This window comes from Mustela putorius, unplaced genomic scaffold (genome assembly GCF_011764305.1).
Source record: "Mustela putorius furo isolate JIRA1106 unplaced genomic scaffold, ASM1176430v1.1 tig00003834_pilon_pilon_pilon, whole genome shotgun sequence".
NCBI classification, from domain to species: domain Eukaryota; kingdom Metazoa; phylum Chordata; class Mammalia; order Carnivora; family Mustelidae; genus Mustela; species Mustela putorius.
This window is the reverse complement of record NW_025421987.1, coordinates 113,105,493-113,130,879: the sequence shown is the minus strand read 5'-3', so window position 1 is coordinate 113,130,879 and position 25,387 is coordinate 113,105,493. Positions and strand designations below refer to the sequence as shown.

The window sequence follows — 25,387 nt, the reverse complement described above, 5'->3', positions numbered from 1 at the left end:
GGAATTTTCATACTATATCTCTAAATTCAGATGTAAACTTGAGCATTTTAAATTTTTACAACTATCTGCAGTAGAGTCAAACAAGTGCTACTCCGACTTTAATATGCATAGGAATCCCTTGGGGCTATCCTTTAAAACGCAAATTATGATTTAGTAGGTCTGTGATGTATCTTGATATTCTGCGTTTCTTATAAGCTCTTAGGTGGTGCTGGACAAGGAACAATTCTTGAGTAGCATGCGTCAGTGATTAAGTGCTTTAATTCATCCTGAGTGTAGAGGTGGTTTGAGAGAAAGCAACAGGCAGGATGACCTGAGAAAGTTCCTCTTAGGGCGCTCCTTTATGAAAGGTGAGCAGGCTATGTTGGGATTCCAGGGGAGGGGATAGTAGTTCTGGAGTGAGTTGCCCAACCTGGAGAAGTGAGGATGCGGCTTGTGCATGCTGTGGTGCATATATCACCTGGACTGTGAATTTTCTGTGGAAGCCTGGTGTATTTCTAGCTGAAGGACTCAGCTATGGGTAGTTGGGTTTTATCAACTTATGGACTATGAGTCCTGTGTCTCTTTGTTGGGATAAAATTTTCTTTTATTAGCGAAAGTATTGAGTGTTTGCTTTTTCTCTCAGTTGAGCAATGCATTCCTGAGCCTTGGAAACAAACTTGTAAAGAATTTAGGGTCTCCACCTGCTGAGATTATCCTAAATGGATTCAGATTTTTTTCCCCCTAATCTAATCAAGAAAATGTAAATTGGGAAGTTGAAAAGTGTCATATTTAACCTCATACTTTATGTCTATAAAAATCGTTGTACCTAACTTTTAAAAAACGTTATTGAAATGTAACAGCAATTGCTTTTAGCACCGTAATTTTTATAGTTTTCATTCTAGTCCTTACTTTGCCATTGTTTCTTCATGTTCTTAAATATTTATGACTGTGCTTTTGAAGCACGAAGTGCCAGACACTGTTCTAAGCACTTTATGTATTTTAACTCATGATGCTTACAACAGTCTTTAAGGAAACTGAAGCAGAGAGAGGATAAAAATCCTATGCTAACACAGAGCTGGGGCTCTGGCTGGCTGACTCTGCAGTCCATACTTTAATAAATCTTCTGAATGTAGCTTTTATGGAAGAAAATAAATTAAAGATACTTTTCAAAATTCCCTTTTCCTAGTATTGTTGAAAATTATGAGATTTTCTTTCATTTTAAAATCCAGACTTCTCATCTTTTAAAAAATTTCCCCCATCATATAATGAAAACTTGCCTCAATGCTTGTAATCTTTCCTGAAAAAGATACTGAAATTTGCAAAGCTTTATTTGTTTGCACCTGTGTGCCAGGCCAGTCTCTTTCAACTCTGTAAGTCACCGTTAAATGTGAAAGTAGTGTCTGCTTCCTTTTGACTCTGCAAGTTTTTGTTCTTCATTTTTGCCTATGATTCTCTTCCACCTTCCACCCCTTTTCCCCCTCTGTGCATACATAGTAGACTTCTCTTGTATTTGTTATCCTAATATTTAGGATTTTTTGCCGGGGGGATTGATGGGTCACTGACTTTTTTTATTTGACCAGTAAGGATGATAACAATCTAAGCATGAGTTACCGTTATCATATTTTAACAATGGGAAAGTCATAAGGACAACTTCAGTGTTCTTTTGTCTCTAACCGCTGAAAGCTTTGTCCTGTATCAGCACCAGCCTGAGGAGTGGTGCTTGTATGCTTGGTCTAAGACATTTTTCTTAACATGGACAGATGATTAGAATGGCAGTTGTGTTACAGTGTGTGTACTGGAACTAGAGAAGTGAGATTTTGTGACTGTGGGTAGTTGTGGGAGGAGGAAGTGAGAGGAGAAAGCCTATGGGCTGATTCTAGTAGCATTGATTCTTCATTAACTGGGATAATAATTTGGGAAGCAAGTCAGTATAACAACAAATCCCTGTTGTAAAGGTTTTCTCGAAGTTCATACTCTGTTGTGATGTCTGTTGTAATGTTATGCTGGTCAGTCATTTAGTCTCATAGTGCCTCAGTTTTCTCAACTTTAAAGTGAGGATGATAATAATAAGTACCTCAGAAAATTGATTTGAGGATTAAATGAGTATATTTTTGTGTGTGTATGTATGTGTGTATATATGTATGTATTGTATATATACTTATATAATGCTTGGTGTCTGTCCCATAGGTAATGCTATCATGGAAGTGTTAGATACTGTGTTTTACTTTGGATAATCTACAGTGTGGCTGATTGTATCCACATAACCAAGACTGACTGTATTTGAATGAACTTTATGGGAATTGTTTGGTATTTGGAATTTATTTGGTATGAGGCTGTATGGGCCAGCAAAACAGAAAGTTTGTACTTTTTGGATTAAATACAAAGTTGGTATAGTAATGCTCTTATTCCTTTGGGGGATTAAATATAAATAAATATGGTTTTGCTGCTCAGATCTTTCAAAATAAGGAAGTAAAGCTATAGGAATAAAAGGTGTTTTTAGTGGTGGTGTGAAAGGATTGGTTTAAAATTTTCTAGTGTAGTGTTGTGAAGCCTAGAATAAGGTCATCTTATTTATGAAGGCTCTTCTGAGTATAACTTTTACCTCCCTCAGCAGACTCCTTTGCTCCTTGAAATAATCCATCTGTCTGTGCATACTCCAGACCTGATCTACAGCTCCTTATCTAAAACCCAGGGTGACATATGTGTCTCAGAAGTAAAATTTTTGAAATTTAGAGAATTAATATAGGGCATAAGCTTTATATCCTGAAACCTCCTGTGGATAGGAACAATCAGCCCATAGTTGTACACATTAATTTTCTCAGCAGATTTATACATGTTCACACTAAGTAGAATAAAAAAGAACATAAAAAGCCTCCTGTTAGTCAGGCTGTATTTTGTTGACAGCTTAGAAAACAGTTTTAGTTTTCAGAGTTTTTTGGATTTTTGGAATTGGAGATAAGGGGTTGGGATCTCTGTCTCTCTATATTTTATCATAGTACCTGTCTCTTTGATTAGAAAAAGAACTGGATTATGGGATTTGTGTGTTAACATTTTCTATTTTTAGCATCTGTTGTGGGACCTGACATGCGAAAGATGCCCATTAAGTGTCCCTTAGTTTGGACGAAAAACCTCTGAAGATCGTATCATTCAGTTATTGTGCTACATGTGGTGTCTCTGACTCCATGAAGATATTTAGTAATTGTGGATTTATAATTTTTCTTGACTCAGTTGCCTAGGGAAGGTGGTTATTGGATTACTTTTTTGAGATAAAATAGACTGAGGAGATTTGAAAAAGGCATTATAGATGATTGCAATTTTTTTTTATAAATTTGTGTTGATAAGAATTGCTTATATTTACCTTTTTATGGGTCATGAAGTCTACATTGAGAATGGTTTGCTTTTTATTTTTATTTATTTATTTTTAAAAGATTTTATTTAATTGTCAGATAGAGTATAGGCTGGCAGAGTGGCAGGCAGAGGCAGAGGGAGAAGTAGGCTCCCTGAGGAGCAAGGAGCCTGATGTGGGACTCGATCCCAGGACTCTGGGATCATGACCTGAGCTGCAGGCAGCTGCTTAACTGACTGAGCCACCCAGGCATCCCCAAGAATGGTTTGCTTTTCAAAAATGATTATATTTGGTTTTGTATGATAACTTATGACAGACTAGTTGTGGTATATCTAAAGAAAATGTTGCTGTGTATGAATATCTTGGGTTGAATAATTATAGTATAATAGCTTAGCCTGACATTAGAAATTTTTTTTTTCTATTACAAAAGATAATGCCTATTGTAAAAATGTTATAAAAACAAATTATCAAAGGTAATGGTCTGCACTATTGGGAATTTCGTCAGTTCTCTTAGGGGGTTATGTTGTCTTGAGAGAGGCTGAAAAAAAAAAAAGTAAAATTTGTACTGCAAGTATTAGTTTAGAAAACCGAGTTGCAAATGTTGGTTAGCAACCAAGTTTTCTTACTGTTACTAAACATCTAAGTAAGATAAAAAGGTTGAACTAAAAAAAGTTTGGGTATCTACTTGTAAATACCGATCTTCAAAATGATTAAATCAGGGAGAAGTAACCCCCCCACTTCTTATGTAACCACCTTGGGGGAGGTGAGATGGAACTGCCTTCTGGTGGAGTTGGGTGGTATAGCACTGCAAGAAGACTGAGCCTAAGTTACAGGTCCTGGCTCTAGATGGGTCCATTCTGTTTGCTGGTAATTAGTGGGGATCAGAATGGACCCCTTCTGGTTTCCCAGAATAGGTACCTTTGGAGGTATTCCAGTAGCTACCTTCTAGGAATCCAAGAGGAATTACTAACATTATATCTCTTGCCACCCTGGGGTGAGATGGTGGATTGATTGCTCTGGATTCTTGGTGGGAGTTGCGAGAGAAGGTAGAGTTGGTAGGAGATGGGTAGATGGCACCACTTTCTCTGTGCATTGGTTAAACTAGACTTTTTTTTCTTCATGAAGTCCGGGAGTCTTGTAGTAAGAATACTCATTTTGATAGGTCGGTATGTATGGCATAGGGAAGCTTGTGATAAATTGGCCACCTCTCTCCAGTCTTCATTACTCTTAGTAGTTCAGGGGTTAATTTTAAGCTTTTTACCTGTACTCTGTGTGTGTATGTGTATTGTAGGTATATATGGATAAACACATGTAGATACACCTGTTTTTTAAACTAAAAGTGGGTTTATGTTATTTTATTACTTGTGTGTTTTTCCTTTAGTATTTTATATTACTAATGATGTTACTCTTCTACACATTTTTTAGTACTTCTATGACTGTTTCATTGTGTGAAGGTGATGTTAGTAGTCCTCCATTCTTGGACACCTAGATTCCTTTCAATCGTTATATGACAGGCAGTGATACACTGAACATTATTGTAGCTACTGTTCCTTTGTGCCTATGCACTAGAATTTATTTAGGAAAAGTTGTTGTGAGTGGAATTATTAGAAGGTCCAAAGATATGCCCATGTTTAATAGTTTTGAAACACATGACCAAATTGCACCATTTTACCATTAACTACAAAGCTGAGAGGTCCTGTACTTGCAGTTATTAGGTATTTTCATCTTTATTTTATTTGGGCTTTATTTGGGCATACTTGACTTCACACCTCCTCCTCTTCTGCCTTCTTAAAGACGTTAACACTTATGTAGTTAAATCTTTTTCTTCCTTTATGAATCTTGTAGGCTTTTCCTATCTTTTGTTTATATAGTTATTAATTTATATTTTAAACTATTTTCATAGTTTCAGTTTAAAATTTTGAGTTTACAGTTATTCCAGAACATGGTTAGTTGTGTAGTGTGAAATAGAGGGTACTAAATTTTTAAGCTTTTGATTAGTTTTCTCAGTACTACTAAATGACTGATTTATTCTTTCTGTATGTGTATCAGAAATTTTATTATTTTGTCTTCTACTCAGTCCCACAGTGTTTTATTTGTTATTGGTGGAAATGAGATTTTTCTGTGTGTGTGTGTGTGTGTTTTCTACCTGACTATTGCTGATCAATAGAAGAACCATTGATATTTTGTGGGTGTATTTTGTAATTAGTCACTTTCTGAATCTATTAATTATAACTGGTTTTCAGTTGATTGTCTTACATTTTCCAAGTAGATAAGCATACCATCTGATATCAGCCATTTTTGTAGAGGGTTTATTTTTATGATTAATTTTCATTTGTGGAAGCTCTGTTGGAATGATTTTCTTAATTTCATTGACTTGAAATACGGTGTTTTGATACGGTGTCACTGTGAATTGATCTACTCAGTTCTAAGAAGGATTTCAAAATATTTGGAAACCACTTCACCAAGTGATCTCTCTTATGGACTGAATGTGCCCCCCCCCCCCCAATTTGTAGGTTGAAACCCTGCTCCTTCACTCTCCCATGTGATGGTATTAGGTGGTGAGACTTTTGGGAAGTAATTACGATTAGATGAGGTAATGAGGGTGAAGACCTCACGAATGGGATTAGTGCCATTATAAGAGTCAAGAGTGTGCTTCCTTTCTCTGGCAAGAAAAGATACAATGAGAAGTCAGCAGTCTGCAGCCTGAATAAGGACCTACAACCAGAACTTGACCTTTGAGATCTTGGAGTTCAGACCCCAGAACTGTGAGAAATCAATTTCTGTTGTTTATAAGCCTTTCAGTCTATGGTACTTTGTCATAACAGCCGGAACTGATAATCTCTAAATACCCTTCTGGCTCAGAAGTTTTGTGATTCTTCTTTTATGTCAAAATACTCATGGTAATACATAACACTCTGGTACTTTAAGTTAAAGGGCCTTCAGCCTCCTTCTTAATTGTGGCTGTCTAGCTGCACTGCCCAAACAATTATTCTGAGGTTTTACATTTTCCTCTCCTTAGAGCTTGAAGATTTCTTTCTTTGTGATTTGGCAGAAATTAAAATGGAAAACTGTTAGACTACAGAAATCAAATTGTGTAATATTGAGTTTATATATCTGCAGTATCTTAGGTATCATGGTTTTCTTTCTCTGGTCAGGTAGTATAATTTTCCAATTTTATGGTGAATTTTCTTTTCAAGCTGTGGTCTTGCTATGGTCTACGTAAAGTTCTCCAAACCAAATTATGTAATTGTCAGAACGGAGTGTAATGGAAGCCATTGGGAAGTGATAGACCAGGAAGCAATGAAGATAGAACAAAATAGGAAAGGCAGGGATGGGGAAGTGCCTGGATGTATCTCTTTTTTCTCTGCCCCCTTCTACTCTCTGGTTATCCTTTTGTACTTCTTTGCCCTTCTAATGATTTTCTGGCTTCCTATTTATTCTTAAGATGCACTTCATTTTATCTTTAAGAGAATAGCTCCACTACCTTGTTTCTGCTCTGGTCAGGCTTACAGATGCTTTCCCCTGGTCTGTGAAGTAGTCCTGAGCAGTCCCCTAATTTCCTTCCTTTTTGTCACTAAAACTGCCTGCATAATGGTGAGAACCAGTGGCCATCACCCATCTTGCCTTACAAAGGGTGTGGCAAAACATTGATTAAACTTGGGTTTCCTCATAATGTAACACCACTGTTTTGGAAGCATTTATACAATTAGAGAGAGATACTTTATAAAGATAAATTGTGAGAGAATTGTAGAATAATATCTGAGTGACTGAGGAGGTAGTGAGAGTTAAATATTATAAAGAGAGAAAAAGCTCCTGGAGAGTCCATAATCTTAGATCTCCAATCCTGATTTCTTCTGTGGGCTTTAGACCTGTGTATTTGGTTGCTTGTTGGATAACTATACTTTTGATGGCCCACAAACTGCTAATGTTCATAACATCTGCAACTGAATTTACCTCTTCTCTTATAAAAGCTGTTGCCCCTCCCACATGAATTAGCTCCAGTGGATGACTCCACCATCTTTCTGGTTGTTGAAGCCAGAACCCTGATAGACCCCTTTTATTCCCCAAATCATCATGTAATGGCATCAGTCTTAGTGTATTTTTGAGTCTTGAATCCATTGTCCCTTTATGCCCACTACTCCTGCTCTGGTATATCATCTCCAGATCGTCATCTTTTTCCTTTGTCTCTGTAGGATTTTCTGACTGGTATCCCAGGATCCAGGTGATCTTTATGACCTTTCAGCTGATTCTCTTAGTCTGTAGCTTAAAACCTTTCAGTACCCTTCCATCACATTGCTCAGTCTTGTGTCTCCTTCTGCCTCCCATATGATTTCATTATAAAACACTGAAATCTTTGAGTTTTTGGAACTATTCAGGATTTTGCTTACCTCAAGCCTGGAATAATCTATCTCTTGATTTTACTAACTCTTGTGAGGTCCTAGCTGAAATATCACTTTTCTACAGAGCGTCTTACACTACTGAGTCTTACACCACTGTGTTGTCCTTTCCTGTCTGGCCAGATATGCTGTACTACAACATAACATTTATTATGTCTTATAATTGTCTTTTTACCTAACAGTCTTTGTCCCACTTCTGACTGCTCTGTCACCACCAAAACCGTGTATGCCATCTTTACTCATACTCCTGAAGCTGTGACTATTAAAAGTGGGTGTCCCATACCATGTACTGTTTTAAATGCTGAATATATAGTAGTAAATAAGAGACTGTTCCAGTTATTGACTGCTGTGTGATTAAACCCCCTCCAAAACTTAGCACCTTATGAGAACAGTAGTAGTTATTTACTCATGGTTTTATAATTTGTATAGGATTTGGTAGGGTTAGTTGATCTCTGTTTTGCTTGGTGTAGGCTCACTGGAGGTTGGAGTTTCCACTTGCAATATGGCTCATTCACATGGCTGGCAGTTGATTCTGGTAGAAATGGGATTATTATTTGTGAGTGTGTGTTTAAGAAATGGGACTATTATATAAAGGGAATGCATAATTTAGATTTTGATTCTTACTGCCAAATGGCCTAATAGAAAGATAGTATTAATTTGTACCCTAACTTTAGTGCAGAGTATAAATTATATTTGCCCATAACTTGCTACCAGAAGGTATTATAAATCATTGCTTTTGGTTAACATCTTGGCATAGCTTGATAGATTGCTTTTATCTTATTGTTTTAATGCCTTTTTGGGTTTTAGTTGTTGATTTTCAAGAGCTCTTTGCATATTCTAGATGTTAACTCTTTGCCTGTTATATATATTGCAGATATTTTCAATTTTGTCTTTTTATTTTGTTTATGCATTTTTAAAATTCTTACAAAGAATTTCTGAATTTTTAAGTAGTTCCACATATTAGTCTTTTTCTTTACTATTCTGTTTCTTGGCAGAAATCAGATTAAACTCAGTTCCTTATTCGTCATCTTTTTACCACTTTGGCTAATCTTCTGATATCTTCAGATACAGAATTTTTATATATTATACATGTGTCTGGTGGAGAAAAAAAATCAATAGATTAATAAATTCCATATCATTTATACAGATATGTAGGGAATGAATTTCAACCAACTGAGCCACTCAGGCGCCCCTGTAGGGAATGAATTTCAGAATCTATCCATCTCTTAATGGTCTTATAATATAATGGAATTGATCTTTTTTGGGATTTGGGAACATTTTATCCTAGATTATACCCGTTAATCAAGCTGAATAAAGAGGAGTTGTTACACAGTGTTCAGTTTTACCCACAAAATAAAACTTTTAGTGATTGAAATATAAAAATGTGAAATCTATTAAAATTGAAAATAAGGTAATATGATCAGCTATAGTATATAGATACAGTAATTCCCTGAAAAGATATAGAAATGCTAGAATTTTTTTTTCCTTAGGAACAAACATGATAGTGAGGAATTACCAGGTCAAAATGTACATGAAAGCAGGAATTTAGAGAAGCAGAATATTAAAACTGCTTTTAATCTGAGAATATTAGCCACATTCTAGGAAACTTTTACTTTAGTTTTGAGGGCCTCACAAAGCACAGCGTATAGAAATTAAAGCCCATACATGTGCAGGGAGGGGAGGCTAATAGGATATTTTTTCCCTATAAAACTGGATTCTAAAAGAGCTGTGGTCAGAGAGTATGGTTAAACCAAGATTAAAACTCTTCTCATGTTTTTGCTTACAGGAGGCTGTAAGAATATTTGCTTTGGACTTGAAAAAAAAATCTGTTCCTAAGAAGTTATAACCATAAGCCTTCCTTTGCAGCTCAAATTCAGTGTCGCCTGGTCTAACAGAATCTCAAATTGTGAATTTGAAAGTGGTTCTAGGTGCTGGGCCCAAGAAATGAAAGTCCTCTCAGGTTGAATACATTTTTATCTTTGGCCCTAGGAAATTCCCATAAACATTTTTCTAAAGAATTATCTCACAATAAAATATAGCCAAGCAAACAAGGAAATAAAGTACTATGGGTGGGAAGCAGCAGAAACAGTTGACAGGAATGAACCCACAAAAACTTCAGATTTTGGACTTAGTAAACAGAGATGATAAAACAACTGTTTGTTCAGTTTACAGAAAGGTAGAAAATATCTGCAGGCAATCAGGAACTTGGGAGATTTGAAAAAGACCTGAACAAAACTTACAGAAATAAAAAGTATAGTAATTACAATGAAAAACTCAATAGAGGGGTGCCTGGATGGCTGAGTCATTTAGTATCCTACTCTCGATTTTTGGCAGATCATGATCAGGGTTGTGAGATTGAGCCCCATGTTGGGTTCTGTGCTTGGTATGAAGTTTGCTTATCCCTCTCCCTTTGCTTCTCCTAGTCCCCGGCTTGTGTGCTTGTGCACTCTCTATCTCAGATAATAAAACCTTAAAAACAAAACAAAACAAAAAACTCAGTGGATATGGTTAGCAGTAGATTAAATACAACTAAAGAGAACCAATGAACTGGACATAAATTTTTCAGAATGTAGAATAGAAAGATAAGGAAATGGGTAAAAAGAAAGAGATTACAGTATATAGGACAAAGAATGAGGTCTACGAGTATTTTGTCAGTTTTCTTATTGTAGAAGGGAGAAATAATAGGAAGGGAAGCAGTGTTTGAAGAGAGAATGGCTGAGTATTTTTCAGAGCTGAGAAAAACACCAGTCCATGAATTTAAGAAATTCTGAGAATTTTAAGTACACATCTAGACACATCATAGTAACATGGAGAACACAGAAACAGAATATCTTTTTTTTTTTTAAGATTTTATTTATTTATTTGACAGAGAGAGAGAGGATCACAAGTAGGCAGGGAGGCAGGCAGAGAGAGGAGGAAGCAGGCTTTCCGTGGAGCAGAGAGCCCGATGTGGGGCTCGATCCCAGAACCCTGGGATCATGACCTGAGCCGAAGGCAGAGGCTTTAACCCACTGAGCCACCCAGGCGCCCACAGAAACAGAATATCTTAACAGTTGGCAGACAACAAAAGATGGATCAGATTTAAAGGAGCTGTAGTGGTTACACTGACAGCTGACTGCTCAGGAGCAGAAATGGAAGCCAGAAAACAGTGGGATAGTACCTCAGTGTGGTGGGAAGAAGTTGCTGATGTAGTATTCTAAAACTAATGAAAATAACTTTCAGGAAGAAGGGTGTAATAATGACATTTTCAGATGGATCTCTGTAAGATAGTCCCTGTGAAGAAATGTATAGAGATCTGTTTTTCTGGTTGATCCTCGTATTTAGAATGAAGACTTTTAACATAACCAATTTTGAGCCTCTATTCTTAGAAAGTTGTTGTGTTTACACTTGGTAAACAGAGAGCTCCTCTTTGGCAATACTTTTACCAATATATTCCAATTTTTTGGATCTTTGATCTATTTAGAATCTTCAGTATTGTTGTAAGAAGTCTTTTGTGGTAAATAATGCATGCCTTTAAGTCTTGCTGAAGCAGTGATGCAATTTTTAATATTCATATTTGAAATGATATAAGTCAAACCAAGAAGAATTTGGAGGAAATTGTGTCTTGGTGTTTGCAAAAGTAATTCATGTAAATTACTTTATTCTCCTTTCCCAGTCCTAAATATAAATTTCTGTAGGAAAAAAAGAGTGGGAGATACTTTTAAATCCATGAATAAGGTTAGCATAAATGTGAGTCTACAGTGGTGGGAAGAGCACACAGACCTTAAAGTTGATGATTAGAATCTGGATCTACTATTTAGTAATTCAGTCTTGATGATGTGATTTAAACCTTCTGATACTTAGTTTTCTCATTTGTAAAATAGGGATACTTTGCAAGTGTATAATACAGTGAGGAATAGAGTAATGTTTGTAAAAAAGCACTGAGTACAGTTCTATGACTCTTACTGGGTTCTCAACTAATTGTTACTAATGAGTAACAGATAAGTGAATTGAATCTGGCAAGGAATTTGAAATTGTTTTCTTTACAAGTGATATCAAAGAGTCATACTTTTAGTGTTGGAGAGTCATAGACACTGATGATAATATTTTTTGAAGTTCAGAAATCGTCAGAATGTGGCTTCACTTATTGATTTGGTGATTAATTTTGTACCAGATCAGCTGTGTATGGTGCCTACAAATTAGACAACTTTACATTCTTCATAGCAGGTAACAGGGAAGGTGAAGTCAGTGACTTTCTTTAGAAAGCTAAAAAGATTGCTATACATTCACACAATATATATTTATATCTTTCTGTGTGTGTGTATATGTATTTCTGTGTCCTGAGGTTGAAGTTCTTGATGACAGTTAATTTATGGTAAACCTGAATATTTTAGTAATTTGGTCCATAAAATGTTTATAAAGAATGTGCTTAAAAACTTCACTGTACTTTTCAGAAGTTAAAGAAATTTGCTGGCCTCCAGTAATTTAGAGTAAGAGTCATCAGAGCACTCTAATTATTGCTATTTGAATTGGGAATCGGACTTCTTCATAAAATATTTAGACCTACGTTTTCCTTTTTCTCCTCCCCCCTCTTTTTGTTGTTTGTAGTCCAAATGTGATATAGAATCTTTTATAATGTTGGGATTACTTGTATACCCTGCAAATTATTTTATTTTTTACTCTTTATTCAATATATAGACATTTCCCCTCTTTGAGTAGTGATAATTATATAGAGCATATTAGCTGATTGCATTTTTAAACCATCCTTCTTATAGCAAACTTTAAAAATTATATAATGAAGACAATTCAGGAGTTTTTATTTTTGGAACTTAACATTTTTAGAATGTTGGTTGTAGTAATATGTTACATTTGTAGCTTTTGAGTTTATTCAAGTTATAAAGACAATGACTAAAAACAAATTAGGCATTTCTTATCTTTCAAGAAGTTCTAGGATTGCCAGTCAAATACTTTGAAAAGGGTTTGGGTAAAGATAGTGACAGAACTTTAAGTAGAATCACAAATGCTTCCTATTAAACATGTGTTTTAATTTTCTTGATTTATGTGAGATACTCATGTGATGCAGAAATTGAATAGTAGGAGATTTTTGTGCAGTTAGATCATGTGATACTGGTATTCCTCCAGTGCTGCTTTTGATCTTGGAGGTAATCCCTTGTAATCACAAACTTTAAAGAACCTTAAGATTATACTTTCTAAGCTGATATATTTTGCATTAGTAAAAATATATAGGATTAGAGAAGATACTGTATGAAACGCATGTAGACATTTTTTTTCTTGTTTACATTTGACTTTGTATTTCATATTTTGAGCTTTGGTTGTTTATAGTCTACAGGCTGATAATTTCTTTTTAAGTAGTAGTTGTACTATGTGAAAAATTATAGGTTAAATTTGAATGAGCCCTGTTTTGTCTTTCATCTTTTCCAATCTTCAGTATTTTGAAAGTGAGTGTTGTTTCATGATATCAAACTCTTTGTGAATCAAAGTCATTCTTCATAGGAAGAGAAATTGTTACTATAGTTTTAAGCCAGGATTTATTCATGTCTTTTTAGTGCTCTAGTTAGACTTTTTGCAGAACTGAAGAGGTTTGTAGTACTAATTATATGTTCACATTTTACAATACTATTAAGAACACCGATAGGTTAAAAAAAAGTAATTTAGGTGTTTTTTTTTAAGTTCATCTAGTAGTCCATTAAAAAATAACACTAGCCTAATGTAGGCTTTTCTAGTTAGTAATGACTGCTTATATAAAATAATGATGATGATATCAGATTTCACTGGGTTGCTTTTGTGGTGTTTTACGAGAAAACATTTCATTTATGACATGCTAAATAATATTCTCTGTTTTTAGTGGAAATCCATAGTCTCTTTGTAGAATTTCTCCGAAAGCTTTCATTTGAAACATTGTGGTATTTTTAGTCTTGAATCATAATTATCTTTTATTAAGCAGTTACACATGAAATTATTCAGAAATCATTGCAGTTTTGAGAAGATCAGTGAAAAGTTTGGTGAAAACAAGTATTTTTATAATTAGATTGATTATATTAATAAAATTTCAAAGTTTAATGATAAGGAATTCTTGTTAATATTGTTAGCTGCGATGATAACTGGTTATGTAAGAAAGAATCTGGTGTTTTTTTTCTATATTTTCTTTTTTTTTTTTTTTTTTTATAGGGAAATGTATTTTTTTTTTTTTTTTTTTTTTTTTAATTTTTTATTTTTTATAAACATATATTTTTATCCCCAGGGGTACAGGTCTGTGAATCACCAGGTTTACACACTTCACAGCACTCACCAAATCACATACCCTCCCCAATGTCCATAATCCCACCCCCTTCTCCCAAACCCCCTCCCCCCGGCAACCCTCAGTTTGTTGTGAGATTAAGAGTCACTTATGGTTTGTCTCCCTCCCAATCCCATCTTGTTTCATTTATTCTTCTACCCACTTAAGCCTCCATGTTGCATCACCACTTCCTCATATCAGGGAGATCATATGATAGTTGTCTTTCTCTGCTTGACTTATTTCGCTAAGCATGATACGCTCTAGTTCCATCCATGTTGTTGCAAATGGCAAGATTTCATTTCTTTTGATGGCTGCATAGTATTCCATTGTGTATATATACCACATCTTCTTGATCCATTCATCTGTTGATGGACATCTAGGTTCTTTCCATAGTTTGGCTATTGTGGACATTGCTGCTATAAACATTCGGGTGCATGTGTCCCTTTGGATCACTACATTTGTATCTTTAGGGTAAATACCCAATAGTGCAATTGCTGGGTCATAGGGCAGTTCTATTTTCAACATTTTGAGGAACCTCCATGCTGTTTTCCAGAGTGGCTGCACCAGCTTGCATTCCCACCAACAGTGTAGGAGGGTTCCCCTTTCTCCGCATCCTCGCCAGCATCTGTCATTTCCTGACTTGTTGATTTTAGCCATTCTGACTGGTGTGAGGTGATATCTCATTGTGGTTTTGATTTGTATTTCCCTGATGCCGAGTGATATGGAGCACTTTTTCATGTGTCTGTTGGCCATCTGGATGTCTTCTTTGCAGAAATGTCTGTTCATGTCTTCTGCCCATTTCTTGATTGGATTATTTGTTCTTTGGGTGTTGAGTTTGCTAAGTTCTTTATAGATTCTGGACACTAGTCCTTTATCTGATATGTCGTTTGCAAATATCTTCTCCCATTCTGTCAGTTGTCTTTTGATTTTGTTAACTGTTTTCCTTTGCTGTGCAAAAGCTTTTGATCTTGATGAAATCCCAATAGTTCATTTTTGCCCTTGCTTCCCTTGCCTTTTGCGTTGTTCCTAGGAAGATGTTGCTGCGGCAGAGGTCGAAGAGGTTGCTGCCCGTGTTCTCCTCAAGGATTTTGATGGATTCCTTTCGTACATTGAGGTCCTTCGTCCATTTTGAGTCTATTTTTGTGTGTGGTGTAAGGAAATGGTCCAATTTCATTTTTCTGCATGTGGCTGTCCAATTTTCCCAGCACCATTTATTGAAAAGGCTGTCTTTTTTCCATTGGACATTCTTTCCTGCTTTGTCGAAGATTAGTTGACCATAGATTTGAGGGTCTATTTCTGGGCTCTCTATTCTGTTCCATTGATCTATGTGTCTGTTTTTGTGCCAGTACCATGCTGTCTTGATGATGACAGCTTTGTAATAGAGCCTGAAGTCCGGAATTGTGATGCCACCAACGTTGGCTTTCTTTTTCAATATCCCTTTGGCTATTCGAGGTCTTTTCTGGTTCCATATAAATTTTAGAATTATTTGTTCCATTTCTTTGAAAAAGATGGATGGTACTTTGATAGGAATTGCATTAAATGTGTAGATTGCTTTAGGTAGCATAGACATTTTCACAATATTTATTCTTCCAATCCAGGAGCATGGAACATTTTTCCATTTCTTTGTGTCATCCTCAATTTCTTTCATGAGTACTTTATAGTTTTCTGAGTATAGATTCTGTGTCTCTTTGGTTAGGTTTATTCCTAGGTATCTTATGGTTTTGGATGCAATTGTAAATGGGATTGACTCCTTAATATCTCTTTCTTCTGTCTTGCTGTTGGTGTAGAGAAATGCAACTGATTTCTGTGCATTGATTTTATATCCTGACACTTTACTGAATTCCTGTATAAGTTCTAGCAGTTTTGGAGTGCAGTCTTTTGGGTTTTCCACATATAGTATCATATCATCTGCGAAGAGTGATAATTTGACTTCTTCTTTGCCGATTTGGATGCCTTTAATTTCCTTTTGTTGTCTGATTGCTGAGGCTAGGACCTCTAGTACGATGTTGAATAGCAGTGGTGATAATGGACATCCCTGCCGTGTTCCTGACCTTAGCGGAAAAGCTTTCAGTTTTTCTCCATTGAGAATGATATTTGCGGTGGGTTTTTTCATAGATGGCTTTGATGATATTGAGGTATGTGCCCTCTATCCCTACACTTTGAAGAGTTTTGATCAGGAAGGGATGTTGTACTTTGTCAAATGCTTTTTTCAGCATCTATTGAGAGTATCATATGGTTCTTGTTCTTACTTTTATTGATGTGTTGTATCACATTGACTGATTTGCGGATGTTGAACCAACCTTGCAGCCCTGGAATAAATCCCACTTGGTCGTGGTGAATAATCTTTTTAATGTACTGTTGAATCCTATTGGCTAGTATTTTGTTGAGTATTTTCGCATCTGTGTTCATCAAGGATATCGGTCTATAGCTCTCTTTTTTGGTGGGATCCTTGTCTGGTTTTGGGATCAAGGTGATGCTGGCCTCATAAAATGAGTTTGGAAGTTTTCCTTCCATTTCTATTTTTTGGAACAGTTTCAGGAGAATAGGAATTAGTTCTTCTTTAAATGTTTGGTAGAATTCCCCCGGGAAGCCGTCTGGCCCTGGGCTTTTGTTTGTTTGGAGATTTTTAATGACTGTTTCAATCTCCTTACTGGTTATGGGTCTGTTCAGGCTTTCTATTTTCTTCCTGGTTCAGTTGTGGTAGTTTATATATTTTCTAGGAATGCATCCATTTCTTCCAGATTGTCAAATTTATTGCCGTAGAGTTGCTCATAGTATGTTCTTATAATAGTTTGTATTTCTTTGGTGTTAGTTGTGATCTCTCCTCTTTCATTCATGATTTTATTTATTTGGGTCCTTTCTCTTTTCTTTTTGATAAGTCGGGCCAGGGGTTTATCAATTTTATTAATTCTTTCAAAGAACCAGCTCCTAGTTTCGTTGATTTGTTCTATTGTTTTTTTTGGTTTCTATTTTCATTGATTTCTGCTCTGATCTTTATGATTTCTCTTCTCCTGCTGGGCTTAGGGTTTCTTTCTTGTTCTTTCTCCAGCTCCTTTAGGTGTAGGGTTAGGTTGTGTACCTGAGACCTTTCTTGTTTCTTGAGAAAGGCTTGTACCGCTATATATTTTCCTCTCAGGACTGCCTTTGTTGTGTCCCACAGATTTTGAACCGTTGTGTTTTCATTATCATTTGTTTCCATGATTTTTTTCAATTCTTCTTTAATTTCCCGGTTGACCCATTCATTCTTTAGAAGGATACTGTTTAGTCTCCATGTATTTGGGTTCTTTCCAAACTTCCTTTTTGTGGTTGAGTTCTAGCTTTAGAGCATTGTGGTCTGAAAATATGCAGGGAATGATCCCAATCTTTTGATACCGGTTGAGTCCTGATTTAGGACCGAGGATGTGATCTATTCTGGAGAATGTTCCATGTGCACTAGAGAAGAATGTGTATTCTGTTGCTTTGGGATGAAATATTCTGAATATATCTGTGATGTCCATCTGGTCCAGTGTGTCATTTAAGGCCTTTATATCCTTGCTGACCTTTTGCTTGGATGACCTGTCCATTTCAGTGAGGGGAGTGTTAAAGTCCCCTACTATCATTGTATTATTGTTGATGTGTTTCTTTGATTTTGTTATTAATTGGTTTATATAGTTGGCTGCTCCCACATTGGGGGCATAGATATTTAAAATTGTTAAATCTTCTTGTTGGACAGACCCTTTGAGTATGATATAGTGTCCTTCCTCATCTCTTATTATAGTCTTTGGCTTAAAATCTAATTGATCTGATATAAGGATTGCCACTCCTGCTTTCTTCTGATGTCCATTAGCATGGTAAATTCTTTTCCACCCCCTCACTTTAAATCTGGAGGTGTCTTCGGGCTTAAAATGTGTTTCTTGGAGGCAACATATAGATGGGTTTTGTTTTTTTATCCATTCTGATACCCTGTGTCTTTTGACAGGGGCATTTAGCCCATTCACATTCAGGGTAACTATTGAGAGATATGAATTTAGTGCCATTGTATTGCCTGTAAGGTGACTGTTACTGTATATGGTCTCTGTTCCTTTCTGATCTACCACTTGTAGGCTCTCTCTTTGCTTAGAGGACCCCTTTCAAGATTTCCTGTAGAGCTGGTTTGGTATTTGCAAATTCTTTCAGTTGTTGTTTGTCCTGGAAGCTTTTAATCTCTCCTTCTATTTTCAATGATAGCCTAGCTGGATATAGTATTCTTGGCTGCATGTTTTTCTCGTTTAGTGCTCTGAAAATATCATGCCAGCTCTTTCTGGCCTGCCAGGTCTCTGTGGATAAGTCAGCTGCCAATCTAATATTTTTACCATTGTATGTTACAGACTTCTTTTCCCGGGCTGCTTTCAGGATTTTCTCTTTGTCATTGAGACTTGTAAATTTTACTATTAGGTGACGGGGTGTGGGGGCCTATTCTTATTGATTTTGAGGGGCATTCTCTGAACCTCCTGAATTTTGATGCTCGTTCCCTTTGCCATATTGGGGAAATTCTCCCCAATAATTCTCTCCAGTATACCTTCTGCTCCCCTCTCACTTTCTTCTTCTTCTGGAATCCCAATTATTCTAATGTTGTTTCGTCTTATGGTGTCACTTATCTCTCGAATTCTCCCCTCGTGGTCCAGTAGCTGTTTGTCCCTCTTTTGATCAGCTTCTTTATTCTCTGTCATTTGGTCTTCTATATCACTAATTCTTTTCTTCTGCCTCATTTATCCTAGCAGTGAGAGCCTCCATTTTTGATTGCACCTCATTAATAGCTTTTTTGATTTCAACTTGGTTAGATTTTAGTTCTTTTTATTTCTCCAGAAAGGGCTTTTAGATCTCTCGAGAGGGTTTCTCTAATATCTTCCATGCCTTTTTCGAGCCCGGCTAGAACCTTGAGAATTGTCATTCTGAACTCTAGATCTGACATATTACCGATGTCTGTATTGATTAGGTCCCTAGCCTTCGGTACTGCCTCTTGTTCTTTTTTTTTGTGTTGAATTTTTACGTCTTGTCATTTTGTCCAGATAAGAGTAAATGAAGGGGCAAGTAAAATACTAAAAGGGTGGCAACAACCCCAGGAAAATATGCTTTAACCAAATTAGAAGAGATCCAAAATCGTGAGTGGGGAGAAAGGGGATAAAAAGAGGTTCAAAAAGGAAGAGAGAAAAAAAAAAAAAAAAAAAAAAAAAGAAAAGAAAAAAAGAAAAGAATTTTAAAAAAAGAAAACACCTAAGAAAAATGTAAAAAAAAAAAAAATATATATATATATATATATATATTAGATAAACTAGTAAAAAATCGTTAAAAAAGAAAAAGGTAACAGTTAAAAAAAAAAAAATTTTACCCGAAGGCGAGAAAAAAAAAAAAAAGAAAAAAAAAATGAAAACGAAAAAATTAAATTAACTGCAAGACTAAAAAAAATCACAGGAAAAAAGCCATGAGTTCCGTGCTTGGCTTTCTCCTCCTCTGGAATTCTGCTGCTCTCCTTGGTATTGAAACCGCACTCCTTGGTAGGTGAACTTGGTCTCGGCTGGATTTCTTGTTGATCTTCTGGGGGAGGGGCCTGTTGTAGTGATTCTCAAGTGTCTTTGCCCCAGGCGGAATAACACCGCCCTTACCCGGGGCCGGGGTGAGTAATCCGCTCGGGTTTGCTTTCAGGAGCTTTTGTTCCCTGAGCGCTTTCCGTAGAGTTCCGGAGGACGGGAATACAAATGGCGGCCTCCTGGTCTCCGGCCCGGAGGAGCCGAGAGCCCAGGGCCCCACTCCTCAGTGCGCCCTCAGAGAACAGCGCCCAGTCACTCCCGTCTGCCTGACCTCCGGCCGCGCTCCGAGCTCACCGAGCCTGCGACCGGTTCAAGGTAACACGGAGCTGCGAGCTTACTGTCAGCTCTGTCTCTGTAGCCGGCTTTCCCGTTCCAATACCCGCAAGCTCTGCGACACTCAGACACCCCCGATCCTTCTGTGACCCTGCGGGACCTGAGGCCACGCTGACCCCGCGTGGGCTTCGCCCCGGTTTAGCCTCTGGAGCGATGTCCCTCAGCGGAACAGACTTTTAAAAGTCCTGATTTTGTGCGCGGTTGCTCCGCCGCTTGCCGGGAGCCGGCCCCTCCCCCCGGGGTCTATCTTCCCGTCGCTTTGGATTCACTTCTCCGCCGGTCCTACCTTTCAGAAAGTGGTTGATTTTCTGTTTCCAGAATTGCTGTTCTTCTTCTCTTCGATCTGCCGATGGATTTTCAGGTGTTTGCAATCTTTAGATAAGCTATCTAGCTGATCTCCGGCTAGCTGAAGCAGTCTCAGCTTGCTACTTCTCCGCCATCTTGACTCCTCCCTCTTTTTTCTATATTTTCTAAGTAGGGTCTAAAATGACAGCAGGTTTGGGATAGACAAATAATTATAGCAACATTTGATAATTTGTTGAGTCTGGGTCATGTGTCTATAGGGGTTTGTGATTTTATTTTCACTCTTGAATATATGTTTATAAAATCTTATTTTAAAAATTAGAGTTTACCAGGGATTAGGGGAGGGGAAGCAGGGAGTTACTGCTTTAATTGGTGCAGAGAGCTTCTATTTGGAATGATGTAAAAGTTCTGAAAATGGAAAATGATGGTGGTACCATTGTGAATGTACTTAATACCAGCAAATTATACAATTAAAGATGGCTAAAATGGTAAATTTCATGTTCTATATATTTTATCACAATGATAAAATGTTAGTATGTTGTAAAAATAATTTCCAAGAATTATACTTTAGGGAAAACTTTTGGAGGTATGTAGTACCTTTTATCTTTATTTTTTTTTTCTCACTGACTTTTTTCTCCTTTAGTTTGGGAAAAAAAACAGGAAGGAAAAATGCCCCCATCATGTCAGCACTTTTTAATGGGGTTGGGTTCTAGAGTGGCGTTCAAATAGCATGTTAGTGATTTGTGAGATCAGTTTAGTGGGTTGCTTCCAGCATTAAAACAAATTAGAAAATATTAGGGGCATTGTGTATAGTGAGTGTAAATATGGTTATTAAATTTTTCTTTCAGTTGTATAACATGTATATGTTTACTGAGTTGTGATGTAAACTGTATTCTCTCCATGGAGTAGGTATTTTTTAGAAAGTAATAATACCAACATAGAGGTTATGGGTTGCTGCATATTAACTAGAAAGCAGATGTCAAAGTTTTGCACAAAGGGGCTAGGATAATAACTCAGATTTCATGAAATTTTAAGACATTAATCAGACAACCAGGAGGAATAATTAAGCAAGATGATCTGACAAGGCTATTCTATCAGCATATGATGATAAGTAAAATGTACAAAATGAGGGGAGTAGGTTGGCTGGTAACTTGGGGAGGTTGATCTCATTTTTGAACTTCTGTATCAGTGAGAAATTAATTGGTAATTATGAACTTTTCTAGGTAGGTTTTGTCTGTTATTTGCAAATCTTCACATGTAGTTGATACTCTTTTTAGTTATACAAGTATTATTTATGTAAAAAATGTGTGGGAGTTTGATAATATTAAATACGATTTATAATATTGGCTACAGACTGTCCTGTCATTTTAACCTTTTTTTTTTTTAAATCTTTGGTTCATTTTTAGCTTTAAGTCCCCCACAAGGAACAATTTCCAGAGAAAGCAAGGGAGAACCAGGCTTTAGAGCTAGATAAGACTGAACTCAAATTTTACTTCTACTAGTTGCTGGTTAAGTTGCTTGGGAAAACTGTGTAACCTTTTTGGGTTTTCATTTCCTCACTGTGACATTACCTTGGGGTTTTAAGTAAAATGAGGTGATTTATGTAAAATGGCTGGTAGTGTGTAGTTACTCAGGAAATGCTTGTTGTTGTTAATGTCAGGTCCTTTTTCCTTCACATATCTCATTCTTCCGAAGTCTGTAATCTTAAATTGATCTTTTGCTTTAGTTTGGGAGATTATTGTATAATGCCTTTCTATGGTGATCTAGAACAATTTCAGTGATTAAGATGTAGTCACAAAATAAAACTAAATAATAGATGTTTTCTGTGCTTTAGGAGTGTTTCATTTCCTGAAATGTTTTATAGATGGTGAATGGTTACTGAGTTATTTCATTAGACTAGTTCTACTTAGGGAATTTCATGTAGTAATTATATGAAAGGGAAATTGAGAGGTCCTGTAAAAATCATTTGTTAACACTGAACGCTTTGCACTTGTGCTCTTATTATTTATATTTAAAGCAGTTCTTTTCACTTTAACATTTTATGATGTTTTAAACAATTTATGAGATAAGATTAATGGTTAAAGGTACGTCTTTTAACTGATTAGTCTAGTTGGATTTGTCTTGAAAAAGGACTGAATTTTGTGGATTTGAATAAGTCACTGACAGGAGGTCTTGAACATTTTTTTCCCTCCGAACAGATGTCTTGGCCTGCAGTGACTCCAACTCCCATAATCCTTCCAATTTTCTCCTCTACCAAATAAGTTTTTAAAAAGTGACATTTTTATTATAAGTGATTGACTTAATTCAGGCAAACATTGCAGCTGAGGGAAGACTTCATTCCAGTGAGGAACACTTTTGGTATGAATAAAATGTTAGATTCTTTATTTTTACTTTATGAATTTAATGCATGGTTCCCTTTTGCCCCACTCCCCCACCCTATATTCAAAATAATAATTTTGTGTAATAAGTTTTCTTCAAGATTAAAGTTTTTATGCTTTCATATGCTGAGGTATTACACTGCCTGATACATTTTATTTTAAATGACATTTAAAAACAGAAATCAGTCAGGATTAATCCAGAAAATAGTAACCACAGTGTGTCTTTCAGCAGAGGAAAATTAATTCAGGAACTGGTTGTACAGGTAATTGCTGAGAAGCCTATTGGGACTATGAGACAGCCAGATATTAATACCCAGAGACTCTGATACCAGTAGGTCTTGGGGGAAGGTGAGAAAAGCTGGTGTTGTCAGAGTTTAGAAGCCAGAGCTATGTGGGGGAGCTAGAGCCATAGCTGGGGCTTCATGATAGGAGCTGGTATGTCAGAGGGTGGGACTGTGTGGAGGGAACTGGAGTTATGGAAGAGACAAAATTTCTGCCAAGGATGTGTCAGGGAGTGGAAGAATGGAGGAGAAATACTCTGGCTTCTTCCTCTTTTGCTTTCTATCACTTGTCACTTCCCATTGGCCAAATCTCCCTGGAAACCAAAGGGATACCAGAGTTTGCCTGTGATACAGAGCAGTACAGGCTTACCTAGGGAATGGATATGAAAGCCTTTATTATGTTGTTAGTGTATGATATTCATCAATACCCCTGTGCTCCTATGTAGTATTAGCTAGTAAGAAGACTTACCTAAACAACAACAAAAACCAGCCAACAGCAAAAAAATTTCCTTTCAGTGTTTTATTTTTCTTTTCTTCCTCCCTTCCCCACCCCCCACCAACAATGGAAAGAAAGAATTCTTAAATACCAGTATTATGGTTAGTATTTCAGTTCAGTAAAAACACTTCCTGAGTGGTACTATTTAGGTAAATAAGCTATGAAGTGGAAAACACTTGGTTCTTGGTATTGTGGTTCTCCTAGTTTACTGGGAGAAACTTTTTAAAATTTATTTTTAAAAGATTTAGAGAGAGCTTGCATGTGTGCAAGTGGCAGGGAGTGCTGGATGGAGAGGGAGAGAGAGAGAGACTTGTGAGCTCCCTGTTGAGTGTGGAGTCTGACACGGGGCTCAGTCCCACGGTGCTGAGATCATGACCTGAGCTGAAATCAAGAATCAGTTGCCCAACTGACTGAGCCACTCAGGCGCCCCTAGAAGAAACTTTTAAAAAAGGGATAATTTTAAAATTTCAGTAGGATGTATGTTAAGTTAGAGAGAGGGGACATATTTTTTGTAGGAACTCAAGGGAGGAGTTGTGAATCTAGTCTCGTATTTTTGTATTTTTGGAATGTTCTCAGGAGTTGGGAAACTTGAGGCTTTAAAGGACTGGTCAGAACTGGTAAAGGGGAGTGGAAAGGAAGCTGCTGGAAGGAGGAGAAGCTTGAGCAAAGGCTTAAAAGCTTGAAAAAACTTAAGGCACATGTAAGAAATTTCAGTTACTGTTGGTGGAACTTCAAGTTTGACTCATAAAATGGGCCTGGGGTGCCAGGGAGAGGTCAGATTATTTTTATTTTCAAGCTGTTAGGGAGCTGTTGGAAGACTAGTGAAGTAGCCTGAAAAACTTTGTTGTAGCTGTACAACATACAGTAAAATAAAGGAACTATCTTCTTCCTCTTAATTCCCTCAATACAGTGTCTGGATTTTTACTTATTTCAGGTCTTGTATAATGAATTAATGTCCACTGACCACCTCCCATTAGATTATAGGCCCATGGTGACAAGAATTGTCTTGCTCATCTATTACATAGTAGCAGTCCCTTAAGTGTATTATATAGTTCCCCTTAAGTGTGAAAGGTGGATTCAGGAGGGTGTCATCTAGAGGTGGGAGACCGAAGAGAATATTACGCTGGTCTATGCAATAGAGGAGTAATGGACATACACTCTTCAAAGGTGGCCTTATGTCTCTTAGTCATTCACTTCATCTAAGTTCCTCTTGGTACCAAGCTTCTCAATCCATGCTCCGTGTTAATATACCCTTCTTTTCTGTTATTTGAAAATTCAAAGTAAATCATAGAACTTTTAAAATAAAGAAGTAGATGAAGTGTTGTTTTGTTTTCAGATTATGCATATGCCTCTTTGGACACTCTGTTGTTTGTTCTTTTTGAGAATCCCAGAGTCAGAAACAGGAGTAAATCACACACTCTGCTCTCTAGAAGCAGTCCTAGAATATACTCACTAATCTTGCTCTAGTAGGATTTGGAGTGCTGGAGAAGGGTGCCTTGTTCTGGAGCCAGCTTATTGTTGTTACTGAAGTGTTATGGGTTGCAGCAATTTCCTGTAGAAATTTACTTGGAAAAAATTTCCTGTATTCCCTAATGTAGTTTCTGATATTGAAGAGTGACAGATTTGCAGTGTGACATTTAATTTTAGTAAATATATCTTTTAAAATACCAAAATCCTGCATTTGAATATGATCCATTTTACACATTGATTTTAATGTATACTCTGTAATTCTGATAATGAATGTGAGATAGACGTTATTATTAGTGCTTTCTTTTTCTTTCTTTCTCTGGTCTGGTTGTCTTTTTCAAACTCTAGTGGGACTGCTACTATATAATAGATGAGCAAGACAATTCTTGTTACCATGAGGCCTATAATCTAATGGGAGGTGGTCAGTGGACATTAATTCATTATATAAGACCTGAAATAAGTAAAAATCCAGACACTGTATTGAGGGAATTAAGAGGAAGAAGATAGTTCCTTTATTTTACTGTATGTAAAGCATGTATTTTCCCCCACATTTTAGCATTTCTAAAATTGACAGATGTGTTAAA

The 25,387-nt window shown here is 36.6% G+C and overlaps 1 protein-coding gene across 3 annotated transcripts in view; it reads left to right on the top strand.

Moving 5' to 3' along the window:
- The window catches only part of TBC1D5 (TBC1 domain family member 5), a 554,967-nt gene that overhangs the window by 1,244 nt on the left and 528,336 nt on the right, over positions 1–25,387 (top strand). The window lies entirely within an intron of this gene.